Below are 22,512 nucleotides of genomic sequence, written 5' to 3'. Positions count from 1 at the left end.
TATAGAAGTCTATTATCTTTGAAAACTCGTGGCGAACCGGGGAAGTCCCGGATGACTGGAAAAAGGCTAATGTAGTGCCAATCTTTAAAAAAGGGAAGAAGGAAGATCCTGGGAACTACAGGCCAGTCAGCCTCACCTCAGTCCCTGGAAAAATCATGGAGCAGGTCCTCAAAGAATCAATCCTGAAACACTTGCATGAGAGGAAAGTGATCAGGAACAGCCAGCATGGATTCACCAAGGGAAGGTCATGCCTGACTAATCTAATCGCCTTTTATGATGAGATTACTGGTTCTGTGGATGAAGGGAAAGCAGTGGATGTATTGTTTCTTGACTTTAGCAAAGCTTTTGACACGGTCTCCCATAGTATTCTTGTCAGCAAGTTAAGGAAGTATGGGCTGGATGAATGCACTATAAGGTGGGTAGAAAGCTGGCTAAATTGTCGGGCTCAACGGGTAGTGATCAATGGCTCCATGTCTAGTTGGCAGCCGGTATCAAGTGGAGTGCCCCAAGGGTCGGTCCTGGGGCCGGTTTTATTCAATATCTTCATAAATGATCTGGAGGATGGTGTGGATTGCACTCTCAGCAAATTTGCGGATGATACTAAACTGGGAGGAGTGGTAGATACGCTGGAGGGGAGGGATAGGATACAGAAGGACCTAGACCAATTGGAAGATTGGGCCAAAAGGAATCTGATGAGGTTCAATAAGGATAAGTGCAGGGTCCTACACTTAGGACGGAAGAACCCAATGCACAGCTACAGACTAGGGACCGAATGGCTAGGCAGCAGTTCTGCAGAAAAGGACCTAGGGGTGACAGTGGACGAGAAGCTGGATATGAGTCAGCAGTGTGCCCTTGTTGCCAAGAAGGCCAACGGCATTTTGGGATGTATAAGTAGGGGCATAGCGAGCAGATCGAGGGACGTGATCGTTCCCCTCTATTCGACATTGGTGAGGCCTCATCTGGAGTACTGTGTCCAGTTTTGGGCCCCACACTTCAAGAAGGATGTGGATAAATTGGAGAGAGTCCAGCGAAGGGCAACAAAAATTATTAGGGGACTGGAACACATGAGTTATGAGGAGAGGCTGAGGGAGCTGGGATTGTTTAGCCTGCAGAAGAGAAGAATGAGGGGGGATTTGATAGCTGCTTTCAACTACCTGAAAGGGGGTTCCAAAGAGGATGGCTCTAGACTGTTCTCAATGGTAGCAGATGACAGAACAAGGAGTAATGGTCTCAAGTTGCAGTGGGGGAGGTTTAGATTGGATATTAGGAAAAACTTTTTCACTAAGAGGGTGGTGAAACACTGGAATGCGTTACCTAGGGAGGTGGTAGAATCTCCTTCCTTAGAGGTTTTTAAGGTCAGGCTTGACAAAGCCTTGGCTGGGATGATTTAACTGGGAATTGGTCCTGCTTCGAGCAGGGGGTTGGACTAGATGACCTTCTGGGGTCCCTTCCAACCCTGATATTCTATGATTCTATGAAGTCTAGCACCCTCCCGGTCCCTGTCCCAATTGTTCTCACTTGCTATCTGGTCACCCTAGTCCTGAGCCTTGATTTCTCATGAGTTGGTCAATGATGCATTGACTTATGGGCACTTGGAGGAGTGGTGATTAATGAAGAGGACAGGTCATTGATACAGAGTGATCCAGATTGTTTGATAAGCAGAGCATAAGCAAACAATATGCGTTTTAACAAGGTCAAATGGAAAGTCATACATCTAGGAACAAAGTGTATAGGCCATACTTACAGGATGAGGACCTCTCTCCAGGGTATCAGGACTCTGAAAAAGATTTTGGGGTCATGGTGGCTAGTCAGTTAAACATGAACTCCCAGTGCAATGCTGTGGCCAAAAGGACTAATGCAATCCTTGGCTGTATAAACAAGAGAATCTTGAGTAGAGAGGTTATATTCCCTCTGTATTTAGCACAGGTGTGACAACGACTGGAATATTTTGTCCAGATCTGGTGTCTGCACTTAAGTAAGGATGCTGAAAAATTGGAGAGGGTTCAGAGAAGAGTCACAAGAATGATTAAAGGTTTGGAAAATGCCGTATGGGAAAAGACTGTAGGAGCTCAATCTATTTAGTTTCTCAAAGTCAAAGTTAAGGGGTGACTTGATCACAGTCTAGAAGTATCTACACAGAGAGCAGAATCTGATAATCTGGGGCTCTTTCATCTCACAGACAGAGACATAACAAGATCCAATGGTGCGAAGCTGAAGCTAGACAAAGTCAGACTAGAAATAAGGTGCAAGTCCGAACAGTGAGGGAATAACTTACAATTTTCCAGTGATGGAGAATCCACCCCAACCCTTGGTAAATTGTTCCAATGGTTAACATCAAGATGGGATATTTCTCTAAAGGAGATGCTTTAGTTCAAACAGGAATTAACTCAGGGGAATGCTCTGGCCTGTGTTACAGGAGACCACACTAGATGCTCACAGTGGTCCCTTCTGGCTTTATATTCTATGACTCTGAGTTACATGCAACTCTGAATAAATAAAACAATCCAGCTCAAAGCAGATCAGCTGGAAGCTCTCTGGAGTGCTGTGACCCAGGGATCGTTCAGGGCTGGTGGGAAGTGCTTGGAGCGCCAATCACAGTTCTAAACACTGCTCTGGAAAGCCCTTCCCTTGGAATTCCTTATCATCAAAAAATGTAATTTGCAAGAGTTAAAGAACTCAGTGGCACCTGGAAGGCAGCCCTCCTGGGGACTCCTGAGCACTCTCCTTTTACAGTATTGTTTGCAGAAAGAGAAACATTTCTGCCACACTTGTCACATGCATTTGAAAAACATATTAATCATTTAAACAAATATTAGCTCCAAAAGCCTATAAATACAATCACAGGGAGGAATATACCCTTTGTTATAATATTACAATGAAAAATATGCTAATATAGTCACCTAATTGATTGTGTTTGAATAACTTCTTTTGTGACAGTAAATGTTTGTGGCAGCATCATTGAAATACGAAATGGAGAGCCGGGTGTCTGCAAGGATTGCATGTGCCTTTGCAACCGCTCCCGACTGGACGAGGAAGTGCTCTTCCTCCAGTGCTTCTGAATCTGAGTGCACACAGTACCGACGTCATGACGGATGTCATCATGCTGGCCCTGTTCCCAGTCCTTGTACTCATCCGGCTGAGAGAATTGCTAGATGGTCTGCTGCTCTGGGCAGAGATATTCCTGGCCTAACTGTGCAAAGGAGAGAGAGGGCTGCTTTTGTAGAGACCCTGCACTCTGGGATGGTCTCTTGATGCACTAAATGAGCAACATGAGTCAAAGGGCAATGACTGCAAACCTGGAAGACGTGAAAATGTGGCCAAGAGTGATGCACAAAGAAATGCCAAATAAGGGATAAATCATAAAGGGCCAGATTCAGGCTTGGTGCAGCAGCTGTCCCTGCTGTGGTTGCAACCACTTATACCAGCTCTGGATTTGTCCCAAATAACATGCACGTGGAGACAGGCTGAGTGCAGCATCATATCAGCTTTTGCTCTGTTGAGGAGGACAGCGAAAACCTTGCGCCCACAAATGACTTTGCATTTTTAAAAACTTTCTTTTTGTTCCGTTGCCATGGGACTATACAGAGGGGCATTTGATTTAAAGCGAGGTCACCAAAGGGAGGTAAGTTAAAGGGATACAGCCCATAGAACTGAGCACGACCAGGCTAATAAGAACATAAGACTGGCCATAGTGGGGTTAGATCAATGCTCCATCAAGCCCAGAATCCTGTCTCTGACGGTGGCCAATGCCAGATGCTTCAGAGGGAATGAAGAGAACAGGGCAATTATTGCGTGATCCATCCCGTCATCCCGTCCCAGCTTCTGGCAGTTAGTGTTTAGGGACACCCAAAGCATGGGCTTGTGTCCCTGAAGATCTTGGCTAATAGCCGTTGATGGATCTATCCACCATGAACTTATCTTGTTCTTTTTTGAACCCCGTTCTACTTTTGATCTTCACAGCATCCCCTGCCAATGAGTTCCAAAGGCTACTGTGCCTTGTGTGAAGAAATACTTCCTTTTGTTTGTTTTAAACCTGCAGCCTGTTAATTTCATTGGGTGACATCTGGTTATTGAGGAAGGTCAGTGACGGGCGGCAGTGGGAGGGAGCAGAGAGCCGGAGGTACCTGGAAGCACTGATTCGTTTGGCAGTGGCAGAGGACTCAGGCCTGTGAGGGACCCTTGCCTGGTCCTTGGAGGGCTCTGCAGAGATTCCCAGACTGCATTGTCAGCAAATGCAGAATGCTACCCACGAACTGCCAGGAGCCAGGGTCTGTGCCCAAATGCAGACCAGCATGCACTGGCCAGCTAGGCATTTTGCTGGGTTTGCGGCAGGAGGAAACAAATCTTGTTTGGTCCCATTCGCTTTGCTTGCATGCAGCTCACCAGAAAGAAGGTTTTTATCAATGCTGTCGTCTTGTGCCGAGTGAACCCAGAGGCTGACATCCGGTGGGCTGGGGCAGAGGAAGGGAGTGTTGCACAAAACTCTTGGGTTTTCTGCCTGTTTTCTCAGCCTGCCACACCTGTGAGACTCATGATCTTCTGCAACTTTAGTCATAGGCAAAACTTTACTCTTTCCATTCGCAGAGAAGACAGCAAACTCTCCCCTGCCCCGTTCTGCGAGAGACCCACAACTCTTTGCCCCAGCTGAAACGGTTTCATGTTTACTGCATGCCCAGCGAGCATGGTGCAGAGGCCTGGAACTCCGGACGGTACAGGTGCTTGTGAGTCAGCGTCGGCTGCCGCGCGGGAGCTGCATGGGAACAATGCCCGACTCACAAAGCTCCCTTTATGCTGCCGCTTCCCACCATTTCTGGTTTGCTGAGATAAGTATCTGGACTATCTGGTTACAGCTCAGGCTGTTAGGCTTTCAGAATTGAGCTGAATACAGTGGTGGGGGGAATTTTTCTTCAAGGCTAAATGGTTTGCGCGGGGGGGGGGGGTGAGTTGCAAGATAATAGTTTAATTATGAATGGCTTGTGTTTTTCACCCTGTTGCTTTGCTTAAGCTGGTAGCAATATCTGAAGATGAGGGAAAATCCATTTGTTGAGCCTTTGCTCCAGCACATACAAAAGGTGGGTTTGTTCCAGGGACTCAGAATGTGAGAGAGAAGGAACACTAGGAGAGCATACAAAGTGGGGCTCTTAAGCCGCTATTAACAAAGGAGGCACAAGGCTACCCCCAGCCGGTTACCTTGTGATAATTGTGTGTAGCAGTTCCTGCTGGGATGGGGAGCAGGAAGGAGCCTAGATGCCGTGGTGGGAGGTGCAGTGGACAGGAGATAGCTAGACAGAGCAGACGGGTTCAGAGCACATTGGGGCGAAGGGGAGAGAACAGAATGAAAAGAGGAGACAGCAGCTGTGGAATGAGGCAGAAACCTTGGTTCCACAGGCAGGGGGTTTGGCTGGAGAGTGGTGTGTGTCCCCTTGGCTCCTCATGTCCTGCCCCGCGTGGAGTCATTTACACCTAGGCAGAGTGGGTGTGAACTACGGCTGTTCTGGGTTGGCGGCATGTCACCCCACTCGGTGCTTGCTCTGCATGGGTTTAAATGGCGACCCAGGATGCAGGCCAGAGCCAGGCCCTGGTGCCTCTCTTTTCTAACACTCCGTTTGTCAAATCATTTCAGAAAACAACAGAAAATCTCCCCACTGCTCCCTGATCGCAGCAGCTGGTGGCCAGACACGGAGGGAAGGGAAACATGCAGGAAGGATTTCAGAGTAGCAGCCGTGTTAGTCTGTATCCGCAAAAAGAAAAGGAGGACTTGTGGCACCTTAGAGACTAACACATTTATTTGAGCATAAGCTTTCGTGAGCTACAGCTCACTTCATCGGATCCAGGAAGGAGTTCAGCATAACAGCACTTAAGGAAAATACTGTAAACCCCTCTTGAAATACCCATCAAACACAATTAGCAGGGCACTGATATACCTAAACAACTGGCATGTGTCTCCTTTTATGCTTTGCTGGATACCTTCCAAGCTGATAATTGCACTGTGCTGGGTTTCGAGATGAGTGGCTGCGAGTGTCTCTTCTGGAAGGGGTTCAGGAACGGATAGCCTAGCAATGCAGACCCTGCACTTCTCAGTCTAGCTGTCCTTTGTGGCTGGACCCTCCTGGGGACTTTTCCAGGGATGGAGCCTCCTGTTCAGTGGCTGGACCAGCTGTATGTGTGTGTCGGGACTGCTGCCAGCAGGATTTCGTCTGGACCCACATGCCGGTAGGATGCTGTTCCACCAGGTGAGACCAGAGGGAGCCTTCTCTGGGCAAGATGGCAGCAGCTGGAAGCCATTGAAGCTGCAGCTCTAATATGGACTTGGCCATAGCTCCAAAGCAGTGAGATCACAAATAACAATGCAATTGATGGGGTGAAGTAACCCTGTGTGAGATCATGACTGTCCCTAACGCGCTCCAGGCTCAGCGTCAGGGCTGCACTGGGCAAGGGGCAGGGAGCATGCTGTGAACTGGAGCAAAGGCTCCAGGATTCTCACTCCTCTCCCATAGTGCGCGTGTGATGTCCTGACCTGCAGAACTGTCCTTGGTGGGGGCAGCCTGGTGTTTCCTGGCTTGTACCTCTACGTGGCGGGGAGACTGACTGCCTTTGGGCTGGTGGAGAGCTCATGGTGCCTTTGCTTGTGGAGTGGCCTGGCTCACTCCCTGGGGTTCTGGGAGCGGATGGTCAGGTTTGGGCTCTGATCCAGCCCCTAGCAGTGGCAAAAATCTTGTGTGGTGGGTGAGTGCTGAGCTTGTGTAGAGTGGCACACCCCAGCACCTGCTTTATTGCAGAGGTCCCTGCAGCTAGGGGTGCAAGGAATAAACGTCTGTCAGACAGGAGCCAATGAATCGCCGTCGGGAGCGCCTCTGCCGTGGCTTCTTGTGCCTGCTCATGCCGGTGCATGATGCTTGGGAGGAAGGAGCACCACCTGCTAGTGCCCCAGGCTATGTATGTGGGGTTCCTTCCTGATAACCGGAGGCAGGCAGTTTGTGGCCTGAAGCATGAAGGCTAATAAAAGCCCGTGGAACATGCGCGCCTGCTCAGCGTAGCGGTTTCTCTGAGACACAGCAAGTGTCTCCTTCCCAGACTCTTTCAATCCTTCCAAACAGTTTGTCTCCATGAATCCCTTGCAGTGACTATGTGCTGCTGCAAGGACGTCCCCTTTGTGCTGCAGACAATGTTGTCGGCGCATCCTTGTCGCTTGCTGCCTTTCTATGGCTCTTGCAGCTCCAAGACCCCCATCCATTATTCCTCCCACATCCTATTATCTCCTTCTTCCATTCTCTGAAGGCTGGAAGCTGCAGAGTTCAGCTGTGAGCTGTGGATGCCGTCTGAGTGCGGTGTCTCATCTTGCACATTTGGGTAAGTCAGCCATGGAATTATCCTATAATGTGGAAATCATACAATTTCTCTCTGATCTTCCCTGAGCTTAGCATTTCATCTCGCTTATACCAAATGCAGCATGACTAAGTAGGCAAGAAAGGGATTTGAGCCCTTTTGTTACTTAAAATGTGAATTAGACGTTCCTGAGGGAAGTTGGTGTTGCATTTGCAAGTTAAAAATGCATCAATTATCTGTACATGGACCCTTCTAACGTGATGGTGAGAGAGGTCACGGTGGAGCTGGCGGCCGGGGACACGCTGCAAGGAGGGGTAACCTGCTCAGCACATTGCACATTCGCTGCTACTCTGGGCTAACGTGCATCTGTCCATCCCTTATGAGCTGCACATGAGAGCACTGCAGACAGGCCAGGAACCCTGCCCAGCCTCCCTGCAGCTGCTGCGTCTCTCATGCTCAGCTTCTCCCAGGAGATTTATCCCTCTTGGGTCCTGGCAGATAAACGATGACGTAGGGACAGACATGAAAAGCAGCAGTGGGAAGGCCGAGGTTCTAACGTGGCGCTCGGTCCCCATCCCGGGCAGCCTGCCCGTGGAGCGGCTATCCCAGATGACAGCTCACTGGGAGGAAGGCACATGCAGGCAGGGAAGAGCCTTGGCGCCCTCCGTGGGACTGTGCAACCCAGCTGTTAACCCCGCTGCATGCAGCAGCACTGGGAGTTTGGAGGAGACACACAAATGCTGTCCCAGCCGTTGGCATTAAACTACAGTGGAACACGGTCTATGTCGGTGAATATTTCTCTCTCACATACTGATTTACCTCTTCAGGCAGCTGTACAAATATTGACTAACTCTCACATCTCGGTCAGCTAAGCAGGGCGTTAGTCCTATTTTAGGGAAGGGGAAACTGAGGTAGCGGGGAAGTGACTTGTCTAGCGCAAGAGAACAAGTCAGTGTCAGAGGCAGGACTGGAACCCAGGAGTCCTAGCTCCCAAGGCTGCGGCCAGGCCACATGTGGCTCTGCCAGAAGAGTGGCACAATCCAGGTAAACTGCTTCCCTCCCTCATGCCTCCTCCTTTCCATGCGCTTGTCCTGTGTGCTGTGAGTCCCCATATTCAGAGGACACTGACCCAGCAGTGGGGCTGAGATGTGAAGAAGTGACACGTCTCCTCAGGTGCATTGGTGTGTATGCTCCGTTTTGTGCAAACCCTAGAGGAGATTGGGGCAAGGCCTGGCTGGAAATCTGGGCTACCACCACAGCAGAGAGCAGTTCTGAAGTCATGGCTGCAATGTAGAATCATTCCGATGTTCGGGTTTATCAGTAACGGCTTTCCCCCCATGTGCTGCTCCTGCCAGTGCCCCCAGACTGTTTGGTTGATTTATGAAGAAAAAGAAAACTCTTGTAAAGAAGGTATTAAAGGGGAAGCCATCTATCTGCTTTATGTAGTCGGTTCTAATCTGAGAATCTAAATGGATTATGAACATGAGATGCCCGACATGGTCTGAGGAGATAAGGCCAGATAAGACCACACACATAAAGAGGCAATTACTTATTGGATTACGGGTTTTTTCATGTACATAACTTGGTAGGTAGGGAAAAACTCCACCACTTTTTCTGTCTGCTGATTGGCAATGGCCGATGGGAGCGAGGTGTGTGCCATGAGCCGGAGGAGTGGGCACCTGGAGATGTTCATGTAAAATAGAGTCAGTGCTGGGCCGGGCTGCATGGGTAAGGCGTAGCCGGAGGAGCGGTGCTGCTGGCTGAGGCTGGCTGAGCCTCTGGTGTTACCAGGCCCCAGGGGCTGGTGTTCAGGTGACATCGATGGGGAGCCCTGACTCCAAAACACACGGTCCCCTGGCGAGCCCAAGGCTGCTGGCAATTTCTGCGCAGAGCCTGGCTTGCTCCTGGAGCGGCCAGGGCGTAAGGGAGGGTGGGTCTGTACGCGAGGGCCTTTGCTCTCTGCTCCTCTCCCCAGTGGGGACGGTGCTCTATGCTCCGGGCTGGACACTGCCGTGAGCCGTGCTGACAGGGGAGGCGCATCAATCGCAAACTGATCAGCTCACCCCGCAGAAGGGGGAGGACATGGGGGCCCCCATCACGCTCTGATGCTTGTAGCCCACAGACGGGGCAGCTCCCTCAGAGCCAAAGCTTGCAATGGGGGTTGGATTGTGGACTTTCATCACTGTGCAGCATAGCGGCCCATTCCAGGGGCCAGCTCCTGCAGTCCCTTGTTCTGGGGCTGAGCAAGAGTTTGTAGGGTCAGGCCCAGGCTTTGCTTCTTCTGTTCCAGCTCCCTGCTAGAGAGCTCTATCTAAGACATTTCACTGACATGTCTATAACAAGGGCCCCACCACTAAGCAGAGGTTAGAACAACCTGCTGCTGGCTCTTAGCCCTCCCTCATTTTCTCTTGGCTAGAAATTGGATGAGTGCAGTGCTTAAAGGCACTCTCACTTGCAGTATAAATTGCATTGCCTTATACTGCAAAAGGTCAAGCCGGATGACTTGATGAAATGGATTGACCTACTGAACAGCACTTCAGTCTATTTAAGGACAACCAATCGCAGCAAGACAGAATGGAGAAGTTGACCTAGAGAGAGGGGAAAATATGAATGAATAAATATTATTTCCTGCCCATGGATTATCCATCCTGGGTGGATTTGCAAACACAGCTAATGTGCACCAAAGCCACACGTTATCTGCACAGGTTCCTGCATTCTTTCCTCATGCACCAAGTGAATTCCTGTTGGCTTTCCCCAGCTTTAACATAAGACCGTAAGAACAGCCATCCTCGGTCAAGACCAAAGGTCCATCTAGCCCAGAATCCAGTCTGCCGACAGTGGCCAGTGCCAGGTGCCCCAGAGGGAAGGAACAGAGCAGGTAACCGTCAAATGATCCATCCCCTGTCGGCCAACGGCCAACCTATGGCCTTCACTGTGTTCATCTCCTCCACTCCACTGTGGGGGTCACTATAGCTCTTGTTAAAGGTGTTTCTGGCCCTACCCAGCCCCTAATGTACAAGAGAGAAATGAAAACGCCTTGTGCAGGTTACACTTTCTAATACCAGGCCCCAAACCGTATGGCTGCTCTTGGAACGGCATGGGCCTGGACGGTGAGCAGAGGGGCTCAGGAGCAGCTGACACAGGGAGTGGCAGCAGGTGTGGGAGGAAGTGGTTGAATCCCCACAGGATCCCCTTTGCTGGAGCTCTGAGGGAGGGGACATGGGCAGGATAGGAGGAGCAGGGCATCTGTCTCTCTCTCTTTCTGGCACCATCCTTAACTGACACCTCTGTCAACAGGCAACACTTGCTTCAGCATTAACTTCCGCTGGGCTCCCCGACAGGTGATACCCTACAGCTGCTCAACAGACACAGCACACAGCAACAATTGTTCAGAGGTGCTGATCGCCAACTGCTCCTCTTGGGCTTCAGGTGGAGTTGTGAGGCTGGGTACCTCTGGAAAGCAGGGGCTGGCAGCCTGTGCCCTTGGCTACTTCCTTCTCCTAATGTGGGATGATCACTGGGAAGCTCTGTGAGATCACCTTTGGGAAGTTGGAGTTGCCTGGTCTCTCTGTGGGTTTCTCCATGGAGAAGAGATAACTAAGTAGGACTTACTGGTAACCACCTTGTAGCTGCTAAATATGCATAGGCTCTGGAATGCAACAGGGCAATTACAGAGCTCTGCAAGGGCTGCAAAAATATCCATGAACTGTTGGGTTGAATAAAACCATTAACTCGGTTCAAATTGTATTTGAGTCCTAACGTCCACACCAGGAGAGTTCTTCTCAGAACAGCAATCCTGGGTTGAGCAAGCATGTATGAATATCTAGTCACATGGAGTATTTATGCCTGACTTGTTCATGGGACCGTCAAAGCTCTTTGCAGGTTTTAATCATCTGTCACCAATCAGAGAGCATAAAAATACCATGTGACTTACATGACCAGTCACACAGCATGCATAGCAGAATGCTCAAAGCAATCGTTACAATGCAGAGTTCATGAGCCATCAATGGGCTGAAATACGTTCTTATGACCCATTTTTGAATAAAACACACAGACTTTGAAATTGAAGTCTACTTGTGCATAATTAGCCCTATCGCTCTTTGCAAAATTTGTGGTTTAAATTATTCCCTGCAAATAGTTTGGATCTACTGAGCTTAATTACTACACTCCAGGCAAGGAAACTCCCATGTTCAACTCTCTTAGATCGGGTTCACTGGTGGGTTTTTACAGATCACAATGTGAGCCCTGTGCTCACTGGGACCTCTAGGTGCTACTGTCATTTAACCACCATCTGAGCCAGCGTTCTTGTCCTCGAAACTGCCGTACAGGTTGTTTGTTCTGTCAAACTCTCCCTCAGAAAGTGTAGGGCATTATTCTACAGTCATGGTCCAAACGGAGAGTTATTAACAAGGCACTGTGACTCCACCGTGGAAAGCTGTTGTCGTTCTGAGTCAGTGATGGCCAGTAGCATGCTGTAGCAGGATGCATGTATTACATGGTCATTATTAAGTCACAGATAACATCGGTCTCTCTGTAAATTACACTGGACACAAATATTTAAGTGCTATCTATTTTTCCTCACTGGAGCTGTATCTGCAACTTTTCTCAGCTGAGCACATGTTACAATGATGCTAAAGCTGTGCAGAAAATGTCACACACAAAAGGGGAACCGGTAACATTCAACATTTGCCACTGCCTGTTTGCAAGTTTCCTTCAGGCACAAAAGTATTTTTCACACCAGCACAGGAGTCCCTCTTCCCTATTCCTCTACATGTCAAATCTCATTTGCTCTCAAACACCTCTGGTGATGGAGCCCTGACAACTTCCCTGGATAAATTATTCTGTTGCCCGATTGACCTCTTCATTACAAATGCTTTGCCCTAATGGAGAACTTGAATTTTCCCTTTGCCAGTTTAAGGCTGTTATCTTTGACACAGAAAAATTCCACCCCTCCCCCTTTCCTATTTATGTTACCCACCAGCCTTTTGTTGCCTCTGGGCTATATCTTTGTCAAGTCCTCCATGTCAAGCCAATGACTGGCTAGAAGCACCTAGTCTGCAGCTTGTTTCAGGGAGGAATTGCTCTGATAGCTATGGAAAGGAGTGTGGAGGGGTCTAACTGCTGTTAAGTCTAAACACAAAAAATGGAAAGTGGTAAGGGCCGCAACTGGCCAGCTGCAGAAGGGAACTTTCCCTGCACAGAGTAAAGGAAGCTCAAGCAATTGTCCCCCCAACCCTGGTACCAAGATGGAACTAAGACAGGCTACAGCTGGGCCAGGGAACCATGCAGCTGACACTTCTCATGGCATGCCAAATAAAATATATGGAACAGAAAAGGGTTACCCGCGTCCGGACCCTTGGATATCAGTCTTATTCCTAAAAAACGTTGGAAAGAAATGTATGCACAATCCATTATTTTCTGGTAACCTTTTCAACTCCATCTGTTTGTTTTCATTTTGACAGACTCTCTCTCTCGGCTTCCAGCACAATTTGCTTTGCTCTGGAAGTTTAGCACAGTGTCACTTTTCCTGCTGACCTATGTGTTCCCTGTTACTGCACTTCCGGAGCGCAAGCTGATCCAGGAAGGACTTCACTTTGCTCCTGTAATCACTGTATCACAGCCAGGCTCCTGTATAACTGATAAACCCCTTGTCTCTTCGCAATACAGCTGCGCTCCACAGAAGTGTGAGGTAGGGTGATCCCAGGTTAGGTACCAGCCAGCCAGCCAAGCTGCCAAACCTTGGTAGCCAGGCTTAAGCAGGGAAGCAGAAATGTCTCTTTGGAACTCAGCTCCTCGTGCTCTGTGAGCAGCCGACAGGACATGTTTTCCCTCCAGCCAGCCATGCTGCTCAGCAGCTCTTGGGAAGCATCCCAGCTGCTGCAAATGACAACGTGACTCAAGAAGCAGAATCGGGAGCTCTTTCCAGCTCCTAATTCACTTCCTTCAGTGAGATGAAAAGTTTAAAGGGGCCCAGCTGGCTTCAGAGTACAGCAGCTGGGCTGGGGGAGGGATAGGGTAGAAGAAGCTACCACTTGCACTGCCTTTTCAGATCAATATTACATGGGTGTTGTCTTTAAACTATTAGAAATCGGGCATGAGATATTTGCATGGTCTTCCCTCACATTGGCTTTGTTCCCCGCCCACTGAACCCACTTGGCACATGCCGGGCTCTAGGGAGCGGCTCAAGCCAGGAGGCAGTGAGCCAAACTCAACCCTAGTCATGCCATCAGGCAGAGAAAATTGCTGTGGCTTTATCACGTGCCTCACAATACTGGGAGTTTTCCTTTCCTCAAATGCCTAGCTCCTGTAGTCAAGTGAACATGCAAGACTCTCGTCTTGCCTTGAAAAAATGTTTCTTGCCCTCCTGGGCATAGAGAAAGTCTGGAAAGCATGATGCCCTCAGTGGGAAGACAAATTAAAGGAACCCGGCGTTTACTACTTAGAAGACTGGTATGAAACAAGGATATTTGGGGGCTGACCCAGGATTTCTGATCGTGACCAGTGCTGCCACCAGCTATTTGCCGAGGTGCACAGCAAGCCATTTACATGCTGCATGAAGCTCGCCAGCTTGGAGAGTTTTTCAGAAATAAATGTAAGAGTGAGCCTGCTTTCCAAGTCCTTCCAAAGGGAGCTGCTTCCTCTCTCATCTTTAGGAGCAGTAATGCACGGGGGAGAATGCTAATTTCATTCCAAGGGTGAAGCAGAGTGGCAGTCAGACACTGGAAGTTTAAACCAACATTGATTTTCCTAGTGGCCCTTTAAACCTGAGCTAGATACAGTAGCATAGGGCACCCCTGGGACAGTATGACTGCCACTTAATTGATTTTGATTTTATTTTCACTGCAGCGGTGTAATTACGAAAGCCTGCCGTAATTATTGAAACACAACTAGAAGTATTTCATTATTAAAATACCCCTATGGCTTATTATTAATTCATTAAATAAATTTGGATTATATCTCTCAATAATTAATGTGCTGAAGTTTATTCTGTGAACTCTCCCTTTTATTAGAACTGTGTCAGTTGTTGGTTTGAAAGAAAAAAATCCAAGTATTGGAAAAATATGCAACCCTCTAAGTATGAAATAAAGTGAGACTGGGGAGACTTTGGTCTTGTTTGAAGCAGGTTATCCAGGAAACTATGTAACTGAGCTGACATAATCATTCAAGCTGTGTCTGTGGTTGGGAAACATTTCTCAAGCTGTCCAAAGATGAATGTGAACGGTATTTCAGGGGACGCAGTCTGGGATTGTGTCAGCACTCAGCCTAGTAAGAAGTAGCTCCAGAGCGAGAGGCGGGGTTACCAGTCTGAAGGAGTCAATATTTAACTTTGGGCTTCAGTAAATTGGGAGAAAATGTGAATGTTCTGGGGCCAGACCATGGGGCAGTTAGTGGGAGTTTTGCCCAGTGACTGAGTAAAAGTACCTGTCCAAGTATGGTGCCCAGGATCCGGACCAGGGTGCCTATCTTCCCCTGGCTGTTTCACTTTCCCTTTTGTGCATTCTCAGGTGAAGAGACCTGCAGACGTCACCTGCCTCTGAACGGCCTGTAACGATGTGCTGCACAGTACTCCATGTTGCTCCGGGGCTGCCCATGGAGCACGGACATCTTCCCTGCAAGTCACACACATGCCGCATCCGTGAGTACAGCTCACGACTCCGTGCTCCAAAACGGCACCACCAAGGTGGCTAGTGGGAAATCCCCAGTAGATGCCAGCAGCCGTAGCGCTTACCTCCACTTTTCAGATCTAACGGCACTTAGGCGAGAGCTGGAAAGGGCTCTCAAATAGCCAGGATCAGCAGCACCTTTCTGTTTTAAGGTACTTTCTCTGTGCTTTCTAAGGGACACAGTTCTAAGGGTGGCATCACTTTTTGTGGACACAGTTTCCCACCTGCAAATCAGGCAGTAGAGTCACACGTCTCCAGAGTTCCACCCCCAGGTCACATTGTAGGTGAAAACTGCATCCACAGAAAGGTAGGCCAGGCCTCAAACACCTGGAAGCGTTCGTCAGATAGTTAACGAAGCTCGAGCCACGGAGGGGAGGCAGTGTCTATACTTAGTTGGAGCACGAGTTGTAGCTGAAATCCTGGGATGTCCTAACCCTCCTGCAGCTCAGGAAATCTAAGTCTTATCTCCCCTACTGTTTTTCTCTCTGCCACACTATGGCGCCAATATGGAAGCTGTGAAATAATGCCATGTTTGTGGTATTTCTTTCCCCCAGCGAATCTCAAGAAGAGCGCTGGAAACCTGCCGGGAGCCTGTGCTTTCGAGAGCCTCAGACCCGTCTGATAGGTCCAAGTAGTGGAGTGACTTTGGATGCTTCTGTGCACCCAGTCTCCAGAAACTTTGGGGGCTTGCTCAGCACTCCTGGTCCCCAGGGATTCCTCAATCCACAGAACATTGAGAAGGTGAATGACACTAGGATATACAAATATATAGCTGTCTCCCTTTACTGCTGCGGTTTGTAAAGGAAGTGTCCACCTTCGATAGCAGCAAAGGGAAGGTCAGTAAAGCATTGTGCTTCTCATTTACCAGGTCTGATTTTGTGAATGTGTTGTGTGCGTTTTGTGTGGGTGTTTATAGAAAAATCAGGCAAAATATAGTTTGAAAAAGCGCTGCACTGTCCTGCCCCAGAGCCCATGTGCTGGGAAGGAATTCGTACACACGGTTGCATCCAGTTGTTATGGTAACTGAAATGGGGTTTAAAGGGAAATACTTTGTCTTGTCTCCTGGGAATGTTCCTGTTTGGAATAATTTGAGAAAAGCAAAACGAAGATAACTCCCAGCAGAAGCCTCAGGTTTCCTGCAAGTGCCTGGGGTGTGCAGAGCAGGCCCAACGGGCGGGCACGTCACCACGCAGGTAGCAGAGGCTTCACCTGGCGTTACGAAGATTAGGTAGAGGGCATGGTCCCTTAGCTGAGGGTATGTCTCAAGGGGCTTACTCTGAAGGGCGCAGGGTGTAAACAGAGCAGGGAAGGCAGGGAATGGGAGTGGCTAAGGAGGCCTGGGCTGAATGTGATCTGTAGCAGGCAAATGAAGCACTTAGCTATGAAATAGCCTTATGCCTCCATCTCTGCATGGGGCAGGAGTCACCTTGCAGCAGCACTCTCATCCATACCGGCTCCTTTCTGATCCCCTCCAACGCCGCACTTCGGACCGGGCAATAACACACGCGGGTCTCGGCCACGCGCTGTGCAGAAATCATGCGGATTTTATCACTTGCACACCTGCAGGGCTGCAGCTGCGGGGAGGAAGGAGAGTCTGTTGCGGGGGGTGTGTACAACACAAAGCACAGCCAGGCCCTGCTCCCTGACAGGAGCCCGAGGTGCGACGGCAGTGCAATGATAAACCCCAGCAACATGAGGCACTGCCCGCTGCAGAGCATTTGGGTAGCTGGGCATTGCATCCCAACTCCAGACATGGGAGTGGCGAGCATCGCATGGTTGTCTGTTGTGCCTTGGATTCCCCAGCTTCATCTCCATGGTTGCTCATCTCCCTCCACCCCCAGTACCGGTGCAGTGTGGAGGAGCCTGTCTGAGCCTTGCGTGATGCTCTTTCAACAGGACCAGCGCTGGCTGGGTAGTGGGATGTTTTGCCCTGCAGAAAATGTCTATGAAAACAACACATTCATCGTTTGGTGAAATCGTCAGTGGAACAGCTGGACCGTTTATCAAAAAATTCAAAACTCAAAACCCAAAACTTTATCGGTTTTCTGAAATTATTGACGAACACAGCCACTTTCCATGAAGATGTTAGTTGAGATGAAACCCCAGTGTTCCACCCCCCAAGAAGTTCGACAGAACATTTGCAATGATCCCCCACCAATGCCTCATTTGCAAGTGCACACTTGGTGTGACTCTGATGACTGACATAGGGTCAGCCGGAGGCGTCCATACGGGCCCGATATGCCTCACACTCTTCGGAGTAAGCAGGTGCCAATGGTTTTAATTCCAACTCAGGGATGGTTAAGGATCCTCACTGCTGTGCAAGGCTGCTTAAACCTGGGCAAGAAGGAAAAGACAAGAAAAGGCATGTTCCTATTAGGCAGCTGCATTCTGTGCAATGGTCTGTTTGGCATCTCTGCTCCGTTTACAACCCTTTTCCTTGCTTCCTTGCTTCGTATTGAATGCTGACACTCCACGGCAGTCCTGCCAGAGGGCTGTGGCAGAGCCTTTCCAGGATTTTTTTTTTTTTTGGATTAATGGATAAAAGCGTCACCTATTGTTAGCAAAGACAATGGGAGCATAGAATGTGGTGCAGATTATTTTGGCATTGTGCACTGGGAAATCTCTCCTCTGTTTGACACAACCTGCTTTGTGACACACTGATAATTAATATAGGATCTAAACTGCCCTCCTTCATGGAGAGCAGTTCAACACTTACACTGGAGGGATCACAAGGGCCTGCTTAGAGTTCTTTGTCCATATTGATCATTAGGGGATGTTCCTTTTGTCCATTCACTTGCGTTCTGTTTGGAAAGGGAGAGGAGGTTGACATTCCTGCGGAAGCATGTTTGTGGCATTGATAATCCTGACTCAGCCTTTCTGATCCTTTGCTTTCTGTCTTATGCCCTGATCCAGCATTTGCACCCATTGGCTTTGCTGCCTCTCCTCCAGCTCCCTCTTCACTCCTGCAAGATCCACTCCTCAGCAAGGGAGAGGGTAAGGGCCTTGTCACCATCTCTTTTTCCTTGGTCACTGCGTGGCCATTTATATTGGGAATCACCTCTCCTCCTTGCCACCCTCTCCTCTCTGGCTTCTGGGACCTGCCCTGGTTCTCCTCTTGCCTTTGGTGGATTTTATCCCCCTGCCCCTTGTCCTCTGCCCGCTCCTCTTCTCTTGCAAACTCACCTATACTGCACCTGCACCATAGGCTCACTGCAGGTGGTACATCGTCCCCAACACAGGATCCATAGGTTTCAGCTCCCTTAACACTGCGGATTCAAAGCCCCAGCCCACGTGCTTTCCTACACCGTTTTTCCTGCAGAGCTGACAACATGTTCCACAGCCAGATAGTGTTCTTGCTTTCCTTCATTGCATGTGCCCCTTTGACACTTCCCTTCTGCAACAGGAGACCGTACGGGCTCAAGCATTCAGTTCAAACCCAGCCCAGGCCAAGCAGTGACCCAAGTGATTATCTGCTGGCTTCTTGGCAGCTTGTGTGTCATGTGATGGGTCCCCGCCCAGCTACTCAGAGCAGGTGTCTGAGCCACGTACATTACCATCTCAACTGGCACTTTGTTAGCAGCTGCAGTGGAAAAGACTGGTACAGAATGGGCCCTGGGGGCTGAACTCCCTTCTCTGTGTGAAAGGAGGGCGCAGTAAGGGGAAAACCTGGTGCCCTGTCTTGGCTGCTCTTTGCCTAGGGAGGACTGGGAAGTGAATTACGGGGCTGTCAGACTGCACTTTGCATGAGCACAAAACACGTTCAAAACCAAATGTTCAGCACCAACATATTCTTGGCATCTGCAGCATGCATGTCATGCAGGCAGGTACCAGTGCACGGGTGTCAGTTTAAGTGGACTGCATGATGGAACTTCAGCTTGGATTGCTCCAGTCAGGTGGCTGTAAATTAATTTCTGCACATTCTTGTCAAAGAAATCTTGCACTGCGGTGCATTTTTAATGAAACCACCCGACACTTGTGCATTCCCTGCTTTTCCAGACTTCCTCACTTGTGTGTTGCATATTTTGATAATTAAGCTACAAAACACAGTAACAGTGATTGTGATTTTTTCCTCCCAAATGCTTTTTTTCAGCCTCCGATGATTCTCTGTGACCTCAGAGGCGAAAGCACTCAAGTTGCCCTTGAAGACAAAAAGAGAAAGTCTTGTCTGAGGTGAAGTCAGTATCTATCCAATTTTCAGCTGCCGTCACATCGAAATGAGAAATCTGAGGCAGAGCCAGGCACAAATGGCTGATAACAGACTTTCAGGTGAACCTCTTCACTTATCACTTCGGGGGTCACCTCTGTTTCTAAAGACTTGTTTTCCTCAAAAAAAAGATTGCTTAGGACATTTAACAGTGTGGCGTTGTGATAACAGAACCCAGCAAGGCTTTCGTTTGCTGTCTGGGCTTCTGCAGAGATACAGAGGCTCCTAATGCCGCAACCCCAGAATTTGTTTCTAAAATTACCTCATGAACTGAATCACCAAAAGTTGAAAAATATAAAATTCTCTCTGCGGGGTTTTTCCTGTCCTTCCCCTTGTGTGGGCATGCCAGGCCAGGGAAGCCACTCTGGCTCTGCCAGACAGGAGGAGAAGTGGCATACAGAGATTTGGATGGGCCCAATAGGGGTAAGCAAATGGCCAATGGATCCTTGTACTAATGAATTCCCTTGCCGAAAATCGAGGCTGAGCTGGGCCACAGCTGCCACTGAGGTCTGGAGTCTGCATCTGCCGCAGCCACGCAGTGGCTTTTGGGGGAAAACTCAGAGTGGCTGCTCCATCCTTGGCTCCAGGTCTGGGGTCAGGGTCCACCCATCTCCACCCCACCCTTCCCCTGTTGCTCCCCCATTTGGGATGAGACTGTTGTCCTCAAGAGGGCCAGAAGCAGAGATGGGAAAGGGGAAAAAGCGTGATGACATGGCTGTGAGGTGATTTGTTTTGGAACAGGGCACTTGGCGCATGCACAGACGGGCGCACAGATTTGTTTAGCAAACAGTAACCTGTGTTTTGTGTGTGAATAAATAATTAATCTTATTTAAAAGAAGAAAAAATTTCCACTGTCGACAAGCCTCCCTCCGTTGTCTGGAGGGAGACCGCGGTGCCGCTGCGGGGCCTGTGAGCGCCTCCTGCTGACAGCGGCTCTGTATTTCTGAACCTCATTTGCTGGGGTTGATAATTCGGTCAGGAGCGTGGACACTGGGCCCGCTCACGGTAGGGAGGATGCCACATCCGAATGTGATGTAAAATATCTAGTTCTGCCAAAAGAATGTAACTGTGGCCTGGCTTATCACCTCGGCCAAGTGACTCCGCTAGGATTGCAGGTGTGACGCCACTAGAGGAAAGGATGAGGGTCAATCCCTGAGTCCTCAGTGTGGAAGACACCGAAGGACCTCTCTGCTACAGCTGGCCACTGACTCCATCCCCAACCCAGGGCAGGATTGTTTCCTATGGTGTTTTCAGGGCTTAAATTCAGCCGGAGCTGTCTGGAGTAGAGCTCTGGTAAATATTTCCCACTGGGGCTCTGGAGCCTCCCACAGTGCTAAAACCCTGAGCCCCAGCATCTCCCTGGGGCTGAAGCCATGAGCCTGGCACCTCCCATGGGGCAGAAGCCCCAAGCCCTGGTGCCTCCTGCCGGGCAGAAGCCCTGAGCCCCAGGGCTCCGGGAAATACTCGCTGAGAATTTAAGCCTTGGGTGTTTTCGAGTGTCTGGTCCAAGCCAAGTGTCAGGTGCACAGACAATGAGGCTTCCCCTACCCCAGTGAAACCATTCAGCAGTCTAACAGGCCTTACTGATAAGATGATTTTTTGGATATTCAGTCTAAACATTCTCTTAGTTTCATCCCATCACTGCTGTTTAAGCCCAATATCCCACAACATGCAGTGCTTTCTGTATTCTGCAAATACCGGACGGACGCTGGGACTCAGTGTTTGCTCAACTGAGCTAAAGGTACTTTGCAGTCAACCGAATCCATGGGAAGAGGAACTGTCCCCTGCTGACTCTGAGAGGGGAGGCCTCTGTATATGCCACCCAAAATGGCATTGGTCTCTTTTGGTACCATAGTATATTACAAACTCAGGTCTGCTTGGATGCCACCTTTGACCCTGAGATCTCTCTTCACATTATGACTTTTACCTCTCATGGATCCTTTCATCCCTGAGTCATCACTGACACCATGGGCTGTAACAGAGGAACAATCACCCAGCCCATCTCCCTGCCCAGGCAGGGTTGTGCCCTAGTACAATCTCTAGGCTAAACTGTGGATTGAACCACAGCACTGGATTGGGGGCAAAATAGATCAGCACTGCCCCATGGGAGATCCAGGAGGCAATGCTAGAGTTTAGTAAGACAATTCCTCGGGTTAGCAAGACAATTCCTCGGGTTAGCATGCCTGCCAAATTCCACTGACAAAAAGGCAGGAGATTGCAAATTAGCATAAATGTTCATTTATTTGCATAAACTCAGGCACAGACAATCAGAAACATGTGTCTTCCCGTTTTAAAGAAACCCCTGCAATGGGGAGATAATTGCATGCATTTGTGGAAGCTCAGAGCGCGAGATAGGTGCCATATATTGTATATGAAACCAATCACTTCCATGTCATGTTGTTCCTACGTCCTTCACAGTGTCGTGTCCCAAGCAGACAATGGGGGAATCCCATTCTTAGCTTGTTATCTCTTAATCAGCCCCCACACACGGAAAAGAAATGCAGAAAGTCAAGTATTTGAAATAGCTGTGTGTTCTGGTAAAGACATCTCAAGATCCTGTGCTAGAAAGCCAGGGATGAAAACAAATGCATTCCTCGTCTCTTTTTTCCCTGCAAAAGTGTTTGCTCTCTGATACCAGGGAAGAGCCAGGAAAATCCACACGTGGCCCCCCAAAGTTCCCCGAGCACACACGAAGAAGTTATGAGAAAGAGAGATCTGAGCAATATGGATGTTAACGGAAGCGAAATATTTGCTTAGAATGACATTATCCAAGAAGCCACGGACACAGAAGACAATTCTGAGACTTTTCGTGCCATCACTATTTTCTGAACACACACGAATCACTTGGATTCTACATGATCTCCTCAGACTGAGCCTGGAGCCCAGAACACTGGCAGATTTCTCGTGTTTCCAGTTAGCCCTGGAGAAAAGGCCTCAAACCGGTAGCCTGCAAGGAAGAACAGAGGCAGCAGGTCTGGGTCCGTGAAGCTCCTATTCCTCACACTACTGAACCAAGTAGCTCCTGGTCACTGGTGCAGACATGCCACTCTTCTTGCCCATTGTCAGTCGGGCTGTTGCTAATTTGCATGGTCTTTGTTCCTTGATAGGCTGAGCAGCCTCCACAGGGTCATAGAGACAAATCTGACAATGACACTAGAGAACCCACCAGAAGCAGAGGGAGGATGCATCTCCGAGTGTCAACGAGGCTACACTAAGTGGGGTATTTCATTGCACACCATGGCTCGGTGCGGTCTGTACCTCCTCAACAGTGCACTGTCTAGGAACAAACACAGGTTAGGTTAATGACACACATACACC

At 49.2% G+C, this 22,512-nt stretch overlaps 1 long non-coding RNA gene across 1 annotated transcript; it reads left to right on the top strand.

The window, feature by feature from the left end:
* The first annotated feature begins 12,836 nt into the window (after positions 1–12,836).
* On the top strand, positions 12,837–19,235 carry LOC311531396. The gene is made up of 4 exons (XR_014714212.1): positions 12,837–13,918; positions 14,832–14,962; positions 15,545–15,731; positions 19,081–19,235. It is a non-coding gene; the product is annotated as an uncharacterized lncRNA (long non-coding RNA).
* Positions 19,236–22,512: the final 3,277 nt, after the last annotated feature.

Source organism: Lepidochelys olivacea, assembly GCF_965140295.1.
Source record: "Lepidochelys olivacea isolate rLepOli2 genome assembly, chromosome: 15".
NCBI classification, from domain to species: domain Eukaryota; kingdom Metazoa; phylum Chordata; order Testudines; family Cheloniidae; genus Lepidochelys; species Lepidochelys olivacea.
This window is presented reverse-complemented; position numbering and strand designations above follow the sequence as displayed.